Here is an 11,079-nt window from a genome sequence, read left to right as displayed (position 1 = left end):
CCCCCTCTGCTGAAGTCCAGGGGTTACTTTATTAGCACTTCCCAAAGCACCCCAAGTCTTCGTTCATGCTGCCTCCACTGCCCAGAAGCTCTTCCCTTTCTTCTTTGCCTGGCTTGCCCTTATTCATCCTTCTCACTCCAGCTCAAGTGTCACTGCCTCCATGAAGCCCTCCACTTCTCCTGGCAGAATTATTGATGCCTTCCATCTTCTGTGTGGGTGCCTTTACTGTCTTCACCATCCTACTTGTGTCAGCTTACACAGCTACCTCCCCCAGTGGACCATCTTATTCACCTCTGTCTGTTTGCATGCAGCAAGCACTCAATACATGCAGATAAGTTTTACTTTCCCTGCTATACATTCCAGTCTTACTTAATCATAGTTTGCTGCTTCTCTTTGCTGTCCATAAACATTTCTCATTCAAATAGGTCTGCAGGATTCACTCCCTTCCCCGCTAAAAACAATCTCAATCCATTACCTGCCCTCTGCAAAAAGAACCAAAATGAGGCGTGACTGTGGTCTGGCACTCAGCCTCTCTCCTAGGGTCTGGGACAGACAAGAAAGGTATTGGGAGGGTGCAGGCGGGTAGGAGGTTCTATCACCCCACCCCCACCCAAGGGGAAATTGGCTTTGGCTCCACTCTTGCACGGGTAGGGGTGGGGGGTCAGTATTTGGTTTTCATTTATGCCTTGGAAGTTGGCTTGGGCTGTCAGGGGAACTGGGAGGGGAGCCTGGCTGGTGGCAGGGGGTGTCTCTGTGAGTAGTCCTTGACATCTCATTGACTTTCTCCCTGTGCCGAAGGCAAGATCAAACATCAAAAGCACGGCCCTGGCTGGTGCCTAGGCTAATGGAACCAGGCAAGCCTCTTCCAGATGTCTGCAGCTGTTTTCTCCTATTCCCCATCCAGAGTCTTGGGCTTGGAGACTCATGTGAGCTGCCCAGTGGGTCACACGTCCCCAGGTTTGGGACTGAGGCTGGCCTCCCCTTCTCCCACCCATGGCCCCAGTTCTCCACTGATGGAGACTCTCTCACCTCCCCCACTTCCCCTACTTCTAGCCAAGGATTCCTTTAAGGCACCATCTACTGGGAAGTCCTTCTTGCTATAGAACTTGCTACCTTCCTGCTGCAACAGTCTATCTCCTGGGACTGGAGGAAGGGAGAGGAGGAGAAATGCTCAGGCAGAGAGGAAGGAAAGAAAGATGTTTGGGATCATTTGACATGGGGAAATGTGGGGAGATAATGAAATATGTGGAGCTCAAGTTAATTTGAAAATGGGAGCACTCCACTTCCAGGCACTCAGCCTCTCTGATATCCTCAGAGAGGATATCAGCCTCTTAGCTGTCCAAATCCCTCTTCCCAAATGTTATAAGCTTCTAATAAGGATGTAATACAATTGAATTTATTACAAACTTAATTGTTTATAGAAATTTACCCAGCTGCAGACAGGACTGGGAGGACGGACCCAGTGGGAGGATGGGAGAGCTGGAGAAACAAATGAGGAGAAGGGAGAGGAATGGAGGAGGGATGGGAAGACAGAAAGGGAAAGAAAAAGGAGGAGAGGAACACAATGAAGAGAACCAAGGAGGAAGGGTATCTGGAGAAGGAATCAGAGAGGAAGAGGGTGGGATGGAAAGAAGCAGCTACAGACAGACTAGGGGGAGAGTCGAGAGGAAATGCAAAGGAAGAGGGCTCAACAAGGAAGAAAAGAGAGGAGACAAAGGCAGAGACAGGGAGACAAAAGAAGGTGGAGAAGGCGGGGAAGGCAGGGAGGAGGGAAGAAACCCTGCAGATAGAGTGGGGCCTTGCTGCCCAGAGAGGATGGTCTCTATCAGGGGAGGAGACCCAGACCACTGGTGCCCAGCCACGCTCAGAGGACTGGGGACAGTGGAAGACAGGGGGTTACTGGGAGAATTAGCCTGGGGGATTGCTGCCAGAGGGAGAGAAAAGAGTGTCCTCTGTAGGTGGGAGAGCTGGGCGATCAACTATGGACCAGTTTCCTCCGAGGTGGCATCCCCAGGTCAGGATGGTCAGAAGGTGAGGCTTTGGGTGCTACAGAATCCGTGCAGAGGGGCTAGAGCCAGCTGCCCCCGTCCCTTCCAGTCTGCAGCTGTGAGATGGGGAGGGTCCCTCTGCCCTCATGTCTCCCAGGAATGGTGTGGGGTTTGGTGCTGCCGCTCAGTTTTCGGATGGGGACCCGAGGCTCAGGGACAGGGTAGTGATGTTTCTAAGGTTACCCTCAGACAGTGACAGGGTTGCAGTCAGAACTCGGGTCATCTTAACTCCCAGTCAAGAGCTCAGTCTGCAAAGACTAAGTCATCGAAGGATTTTGGTGCTGATTTCTAAAGCGGCAGGACAGCCAGGGGAAGGGTGGGGAGTTTGGGCTCACCTGAGGCCTGGCTGTCAGTCCGTGACTCCCTGCCTCCATGGCTCTGAGGAGGCCCCAGCCCATGTTGGTGAGAGAGTGCTGTGTGTAAAGAATGGGTCCCATCAGCCTGAGAGGGAGAGGCTACATTGAGCCCTCACACAAATCCGTGCAGTGGCCAGGTGGGACACTATGGGTGGGGCTTGGAGAAGGGAAAAACTTCCAGAGACAGCTTTTCAGGACTGGTGCTGAGACAGGGACGCCTGTGTTGCAAATGTGGGGAAGGCATCTATCTGCAGGGAGACATCTGCTCTTACTCAATTGATCAGAGCTGTGGGCTGGTTTTTCTGGCTGAGCCCTGGCTGGATCTAGAAACTTCCAGGACCCTCTCTTCTGCTATGGGTGCTATGTCATATTGTCCTTCTCCTTGGCTGTCTACTCCCTCATCCCAACACACACGAACACACACAGAAATGCACATTCTTTCATTCATTCAATAAACACACAAGCAATTAGCACACATCAGGCACAGCCCTAGGCACTGGGGATTCACCAGCATGGCGCCCATTATGCAAGAACATACAGTCTAACAGGCAGAGGCAGACATAGTCTGGACAATTCTACAATAGGAGGAACACGGATCCTGGCATGAAGTAGGTAACCAATGAACTTCATTCTCGCCCAGGCTGGGTTGCAGTGGTGCAATCATAGCTCACTGCAGCTTCAGCCTCCTGGGTTCAAGGGATCTTCCTGCCTCAGCCTCCTGAGTAGCTGAGATTACAGGTGTGAGCACCACATCACCTAACGTTTTTATTTTTTATTTTTGTAGAGGTAGGGTCTCCGTGTGTTGCTCAGGCTGGTCTCAAACTCCTGGCCACAAGTGATCCACCTGCCTCAGTCTCCCAAAGTGTTGGAATTACAGGCATGAGCCACCACTCCTGGCAATACTCGTTGAATGAATAGTGTGAACCTAGTGCTGGGAAGCAGAGGGGAGAAGGGGGCTCACTGTCTGTGGGAGCTGGCCAAGTAGTCACAGAGGAGCAGCATTTGGACAAGGTTTAGGAGACTCCAAGCTCCCTGAAGGCAGGTGCTGTATCCCAGTCATCCTCGGATTCCACCACCCTGTGTAGTCTGGCATAGAGCAGGAGCAGTGTTTGACAAATGAATGATGCATTAGTCAGGAACCTCTGGGTTGTCAATAACAGAAGTCCATCTCAAACCTGCCTAAGAAAAAAAGAAACTTTATGGCTCAACACGACTTAAGTTTACTACTGCAGTAGGGTTAGGGTTGAGGTCTGGATAAAGCTAGGTGCATGTGTTAAATGTCACCATTGACCATCTCTTGGCTCTGCTTTTCCGTATATCAGCTTTATTCTCAATCAAGCTCTCCCAGGGAGTGGCAACCCCAGCACAGAGAAAGCACTTCTTTCCCTGCAGCCCGAAAGAAAGTCCAGGGCTGACTCTCAGTGGAGATAGTGATGTTCCTATCCCTGAACCAATCAGATGGCTGGGGTTATTGTATGCAAATTTGCCCTGCTTTGGTCACATGGCCACACTCAGAGTGGGCAGAGGGGTGAAGGTGGAGTGAAAGTAAACTTCCCTCCATAAAAGAGTTGAGAAGAGGAAATTTCCCATAAACAAAAAGGCAACGTGGTGCTGAGAAACAGATGTCCATGACAAATGAATACATGAATGATTGGACAAGTGAATTGGGCCTGGAAGGGTGAATAGGAGTCCACCAGGTAGAGAAAAGAGTGAGGGTCCCCTTATATGCATGTGTATAGACACAGAGTCTGATTTCAATTCCTTTTTATTCTCAACCCTGGCTGTCCATTCGTGTCTGTCCCCATCTGTGTGTCTGGATCATCCTGGAAGCCCCAGAGGGCAGGGACAATGTCTGCCACACTCCATCTGGGCACTGCCCAGGCCTGTCCATTTACACACTTAATCAAGGCTGTTTGGGCTCTGCAGCTGCCCTTCCCTGCAAGCAGGGAGTTCTCTCCCTTCCCCAGCAGATCTGGGCTGGGCCAGGCCACTGTCCAGTGCCAGGGAACGGGCTGGAAGCAGTAAGGAGCCAGAGACGTGAGAACGGGAAGATGGCAGCCCCCTGCCTGCAGTCTCTCCTGTTCATCCGGGAATTCCTCCCTGGATGAGCAAGGCATCAGCAAGGCCTTAAAATGTCACTTGTGAATTGCAAACATAGCAATGTGACATTAACAGAGGGTTTTTTTAAGAGGAAAAAACACATACAATTGCTCTCTTCTGATTTTTTTTTTTTTTTTTTTGAGACAGAGTCTTGCTCTGTCACCAGGCTGGAGTGCAGTGGTGCGATCTTGGCTCATTGCAACCTCTGCCTCCCCGGTTCAAGCGATTCTCCTGCCTCAGCCTCCCAAGTAGCTGGGACTACAGGCATCTGTCACCACACCCACCTAATTTTTGTATTTTTAGTAGAGATGGGGTTTCACCATTGGCCAGACTGGTCTCGATCTCCTGACCTCATGAACCACTTGCCTTGACCTCCCAAAGTGCTGAGATTACAGGCGTGAGCCACCGCACCTGGCCCTCTTTCAGTCTTTGAGCATGTTATGCAAGGAGTTTAGCTAGAGCTGCGATTTCACTTCTTTCTACCTGGTACTCTCCCTGTGTTGCACCCTGCCTCCCAATCACAGTTTTTAATGGCTAAAGTCTATGGAGGGCCTTTCTTTTATGTCCCTGATCCTCTACCAGTGGCTGTTTAAGCTGTTGTTGGTTATCTGTTCCTTCCTTCACTCCTTTATCATGCATTCATTCACCCACAGTTATTGAGTATCTGCTTGCTCTAGGCAAAGAGGATACTCAGATAAAAGAGGCAATCACTCCCCTCCCCAAGGAGCTTAGCACCCGATGGATGGAGAGGGAAGGAAAGCAACAGCCACACCACAGAGTGTTGGTGACAGGCAGAGAAGCACAAGGTGCCTGAGGTCCACATCAGTCACGTAGGCTGTCGTGAAATGGAGGGCTTCCTGGAGGAGGTGCCTGTGCTGGAGTGAGTAGAAGGGAGTAAGACAGTCCCAAAGAGGGACACGGTGAGATGGTGAGGCTGGAGAAAGAGGAGTGATGAGCTGTTGGCTTAGAGCTTTTTCTGCAGCTGAGTTCCTTCCCCTCCCCTGCTGCCATGTCTTCATTCATTAGTTTGCTTGACTATTCATGCAGCTCATTCATTCTAACCTGCCTCCCTCAGTCCCAGACACAGGCTGGGCGCTGTGGAGCCCAACAGGGATCTTCTGTTGGAACCCAGTGGAGCAGTCAGCAGCCCTGTCTCAGACTCTGGGGGTGTATGCGGGAAGCAGGAGGCGGGAGGCAGCCTTCTGCCCCCTAAGATCCAGAGTTGGGCTGAGATTGAGGGTCACACCACAGGTTCCCCCAGTAAAGTCTGGGCGACCCCACTGCTGGCCTGCTACAGGAGGGGCCTCCAAGGAGGACTGGGATGGGAGAGCGACCTCAAAAGGCAGAGGAAGGAGAGAAAAGTCGCCAAGGAAATTACAGTTTCCGAAGCTGCCTTGGCTGCAGTAATGAGAACCAGAGAAGGGGCTAATGGAGATCAGATTGCCTGGGGGCTGCCTCCCAGCAGCCCCTCCCCAGCATGCTGAAAGGAGAGGCCTGGGGACACTGGGGACAGGATGTAGATGGGAAAGGGCCACTCTCTCCACCTGGTCCATCTCTTAATCTCAGCTGGAGTCGAGGGAGTTGAAGCTAGAGGAGGAGGACCAGATGGACTGTATCCTACATGAGGTGGTCAGAGACGGGGAGAGAGTGTAAAAGCTGGCTGGCCTAGTCAGCCCCCAGGCCTTGGGCTCCACAGGTGGCCACTCGGTCATTGATCAACTACCCTCCCCATGCACAGGACCCTCTAGCCATGAAGGGCTGGGGTGGGGCACTCACAGGAAGAAGAAAACCTGGGCTGCACCGCTGGGAAGACTCCCCACCTGATGGAGGGGACACACTCCAGAAAGCCCCGGCCTAGGATGTAGGACGTCCCTGACCTCAGGGAGCCCCTGTATGGTGAGAGAGGTGGCTGGTTCAACAGTCTGCCTGGCTGGGAGAGGTGACAGTGCTGTCCCCCTGGAAGCACTCACAACAAGGCGATGAGACAAGGAAGACAAAACTACTGCCACACTTCTAGGATTAGTACTTCTACTGCTGGTACTGCTAGTAATACTAACAACAGCGATCTCAAATTGAGCATTCGTTTTGTGCCAGACCCCTGGTTAAGAGTTTTGCACCCATTTAGCCTCATTTAATTTTCACAACCACCTCAAGAGGAGGAAAAGGCTGACGTCACCATCATTTTGCAGATGGAGAAGACAAAGCTCAGAGAGGGGAAGTCACTTGCCCAAGGTCAGAGCCCTCAAGGAAGTCCACTGAGCACTGGCCCCCATCGCCTGATCTCCAGCAGGTCCTGTGATCTGGACACCGAGGGACCAAGAGTCAGCGAGCCCAAGCCATCGCTCTCCACTGTCCTTTATCCCTCTGTCTTTCTCTGCGTCTGCCTCAGTCTCTTTATCTCCCTCCTCTCTCTCCTCCATCTCAGTTCCTCTCTCTCTCTCTCTCTCTCTCTCTCTCTGCTTGTCTCTCCCTCCTTTCTTCTGCTCTAACTCTATCTCTGTTCCCCTACCTCCCTCCCTCAAGTGCAGTCAAGCAGGTCACTTGGTCCGGGAAGGTGCTGAGCAAATCCCATGGCGGGGGGTGGGATGGGGAGATTCCGTGCTCTTGACCTGGGTCCTTTCCCCCAAGGCTGGGAGCCAGGAGCCAGGAGCCAGGGCCTGCCTGCTGGAGGCTGTGAGGCATGGGGCTGGGGCACACAGGCCACATGACCTCTTGAAGGATGCCAACAGCTCCAGGAGAGGAGACGGGAGAATCTGGGCATGAGGCAGCGGGACTCAAGGTGGGACAGCCCAGGAGCTGCTCACTGGGTCTGCGGGCCAGGGTCATGATGCAAGGTGGGGATGGAAATCCTCCTCCCTCCTCCTCCTTCCAATCCCTCTTTTCTCTTCCTGCCCTTCTGTTTCTTCTCTCTGCCTGCTTTCTCCATCTCTCGTTCTTTCTCCTCACTCCTTCTCATTTTCTCCTCCTCCCTGCATTTATCCTAGAGCTTGCATTTTCTTTCTTTTTCTTTCTCTCTCTCTTTCCTCCTTCCCCATCCCTCCTCCCCTTCTATCGATCAGTCTCCCCAGCTCTAGCCAACACGGAGGCCTTGGACGGTACTCACAGTCTTGCTTTAAAATTTATTGCCCAGTGAACGAGGCAGCAGATGGAAGTCTCCACCACTCCACCCCCACCCTCTCTATCGCCTCATCCCAACAAAAGCCAATCTAGACACGAACGTCGTCCATCAAATGCACCGATATGGGGTTATTTATAGGCTACACCCTTCCAAGAAAGCGCAGTGTTTTTTCCTCCTCTCTCTCTTTTCTCTTTGAGCGTTCACAGCTCAGGAGTGAGAGGGACGGTGGGATTCGATATTCAAGAAGCTGCACAATGAGGTTCCCATCCGTCAGATTCTAGGGTAGGGGGGCGTAGAAGTGCCTTGATTGGAAATGAATTAATTAGAAGTGAGGCTCTTCAAGTCTCCAAGTTGGGTTATTTATAGTGTTCGGCTAATTTTGATAATTAACACTGGGGAAGAATAGTGAGTTCCGGGCAAGGCAGTGCCCGCCAACGGAGACGCGCTTCCCGCCCCGTCGCTGCCCCTCCCCACTTGCTCCATTTGGACTCTGTCAAAATAGGCTACTCCCTGCCGCTGAGGCCCTGGGTTTTCTAAAAGTAGAACAAAGGTGAGAAGGCCAAAGGCGTAGGGGTTGCAGTAGGGGACTCAGGCTGTTGGAGGTCCAGCGCTCTAACACCAGTGCCCCTCTCCTCTCCTGGCCAGAAGGCCTTCCTCGAGAAGCAGGTGCCAGCTGCTGGTCCGGGTTGTATCTGCAGTGTAGCCCACCACACTGGGAGAGCGGGAGACCGTGCACCCAAGCTCTGGGCATAGATGTTCATTCCACCAAAGCAGCCAGGAGGAGAGAGGCTGGACCAACCAGGGTGACAGGAATCAGAGACAGCCAGATAGCTGCCGGGTTTGAAAGGAGAGTGGAGAATGGGAGAGCTTCTTGGAGAAGCAGGAGGTTTTGACCTGGAGCCTGCTGTCTGCCTGTGGGCAGGAAGGGCATTTCAAAGAGAGGCAGTGATCACCACCTACCAGGAAAGGGGCCTTCAGAATTTGCCAGCTCCCCTCAATCCATTTGTTGTCCGATCCCCTACCCTGCTCCCAAAATAGCTCAGCATTTCCATCCACAGCACCTTCCTGGACCAAGTGACCTGCTTGACTGCACTTGAGGGAGGCAAGTAGGGGAACAGAGACAGTTAGAGCAGAAGAAAGGAGGGAGAGACAGCAGCACTCCCTACTCCGCCCAGAGTGCCCTGCCCTCTCCCCTGTGAGGGTCTACCATGGTTCAAGGCCAACTCTCTTGTTGCCTCCTCTGAGCCCAGCTAAGTTGGTGGCTTCCCACCTCCAGGGCCCCCCTCACTTTGTTTAGTGGAATTCTCAGTGGTGGCAGGGAGGGCTGGTGGTAAAGATAGGACTGGAAAGATATGGAGGCTGGATTCTGAAGGGTCCTGGATGCCCCACTAGAGTCTAGCCCCCTCCCTGGAAGTGATGGGGAACTGCTTTCTCGCCTGGGATCTGGGCAGTGGGCTGCCCCGGACACCAGGGTGGTTTGGCAGGCAGAGATCACATTCCTTCCTGGGTTAAGGATCAACTCCCCACCCGGAGTGCAGGGCAGGGGGACCACCCCAGCGCAGGTACAGGAAGTGGTGGGAGGCCTTCCCCTCTGGGCCCCAGCAGCCGTTTCTGCAGTCTCCTGTCCCACTGGAGTGCAGAGGCGAGTTGGGAACACGAAGAGGAACTTCAAATGCAACCGTCCTGCCTTATGCTCTTGGAGGGAAGCTCCACTCCAGGGCCTGCCAAGGGCTGGGGCCAGATCGGAAACGGGATCATCTTCGATCAAGGGCTGTGGGCTCTGCTTGTTCCCACTGCCTGTGCCAGCTCCCCCGTCCTCCCCTCCTCCCCCTGCGGATGTTCTCAGGTGTCTCATCCAAATCCCTTCCCTGGCCGCTCCCCTCTCCTCTCTTCTCTCTTGATCTGTGATAGAAGGAGGAAGGGAAGAAGGGGCGAGTCCTCCTCCTGGTGGCTTCTGCCTGTTCCCAATCTCCCCACCTTTGTATTGATGCAAGCTTCACCTCTGCCCGCTGGCATCGAACTCCCCTGAGGGGAGCCTGCAGAGGCTGACCCTGCTGCCTCCTGTGTGCGCCCGCGTTCTTCAGTCTCTGGGCTCTGGACAGAGGGGCACTGGGCCAGCCCTGGGCTTGCCCCAGGTTGCCTGGGAGTTGCTGATCCATACTCTAGCCTGAATCCTCTGTGGCAGACTGCAGTCCTCCTTGAGGACAATGACTTCGTCCCCCTTCCTCCCCAGACCGGGGCTTCCCAGTAGTGTGGAAATGAAGTATCTCTGTTGCCTATCCCATCCCACCCCACTTCACATCCAGTCATCCCACCCCACACCTGTGTCCTTGCCCTGTTCCCAGTGCCCACCAGCCTCCAGGCCCTGCTGCTCTCCCCGGCAGGGCATGTGGCACTGGCAGCTCCAGGCCAGGCCCCTGACCTCGGGCCACCACGGGCCAGCCCCCAGACACCTCTCAGTGCTTTTGCCTCGATTTTCAGCCCAGGGGCCTTTGGGGAGCCGCAATTCTGTCTCCAGCTTCCTCTGAAAGGAGAGCACATTTTTAATTAAAGTGGAAAAAGAGCTGAAAATCTGTTCGCATTTAATCATCTTGACGACCTTTTTGCTTAAGAGTTTCCAGCTGAGGTGGGGAGAGTGTATGGGGGGTGGGCAAAGACATTTCTCAAGACCGGGCCTGGGTCAGGAAGGAGGAGGGAGAGCCTCTACAGGGATGAATAATGGAACAGCAGCGGAGGTGGCTGGGGCTCTGAGTGCCGACTCAGCACTTCCCCCGCTGGCTCCTTCAGGAGGTGCCCCCACCCTTCCTCCCTCCCCTCTCCTGGGCACCCTGTAGGCTGGGCTGGGCTGGACTGGACAAGAACCTGGGCTCAGACACCCCAGGGAGCAGGAGCAGGGGCCACGTGGGAAGGACAGTTCCCATGTTTCACAGGCGGGGGACACAGGTACGGAGGGGCACTGTGAGTGGCTTCTAGACACACAGAGAATTGGGGCAATGCTGAAGGGCCTAGCCCAGGCCTTCTTCACCACACCTGCTGAAACTGCTCTGTAATCCCCTTCTCTGCAACTGCCTTACTGAGTGACTTGGAACATGTGGCACATGTCGCTGGGCCTCAGTTTCCCCAACTGTTGATGGCCTCTGGGCTACCTTCCACTTCTCAAATCCGACTCCCAGCCTAGAATGTGTCATTGAGAACACTTGTGTCCCTGCCCAGGTGTAACACGGTCCTGTTTTGTTGTTGTTGTTGTTGTTGTTTTGAGACAGAGTCTTGCTCTCACCCAGGCTGGAGTGCAGTGGCACAATCTCAGCTCACTGCAACCTCCACCTCCCAGGTTCAAGCAATTATCCTGCCTCAGCCTCCCCAGTAGCTGGGACCACAGGTGCCTGCCATCAAGCTCGGCTAACTTGTTGTATTTTTAGTAGAGACGGGGTTTCACTGTGTTAGCCAGGATGGTCTC

The sequence above is a fragment of the Mandrillus leucophaeus genome, unplaced genomic scaffold, assembly GCF_000951045.1.
Source record: "Mandrillus leucophaeus isolate KB7577 unplaced genomic scaffold, Mleu.le_1.0 Scaffold59, whole genome shotgun sequence".
Taxonomy (NCBI): Eukaryota; Metazoa; Chordata; class Mammalia; order Primates; family Cercopithecidae; genus Mandrillus; species Mandrillus leucophaeus.
This window is presented reverse-complemented; position numbering follows the sequence as displayed.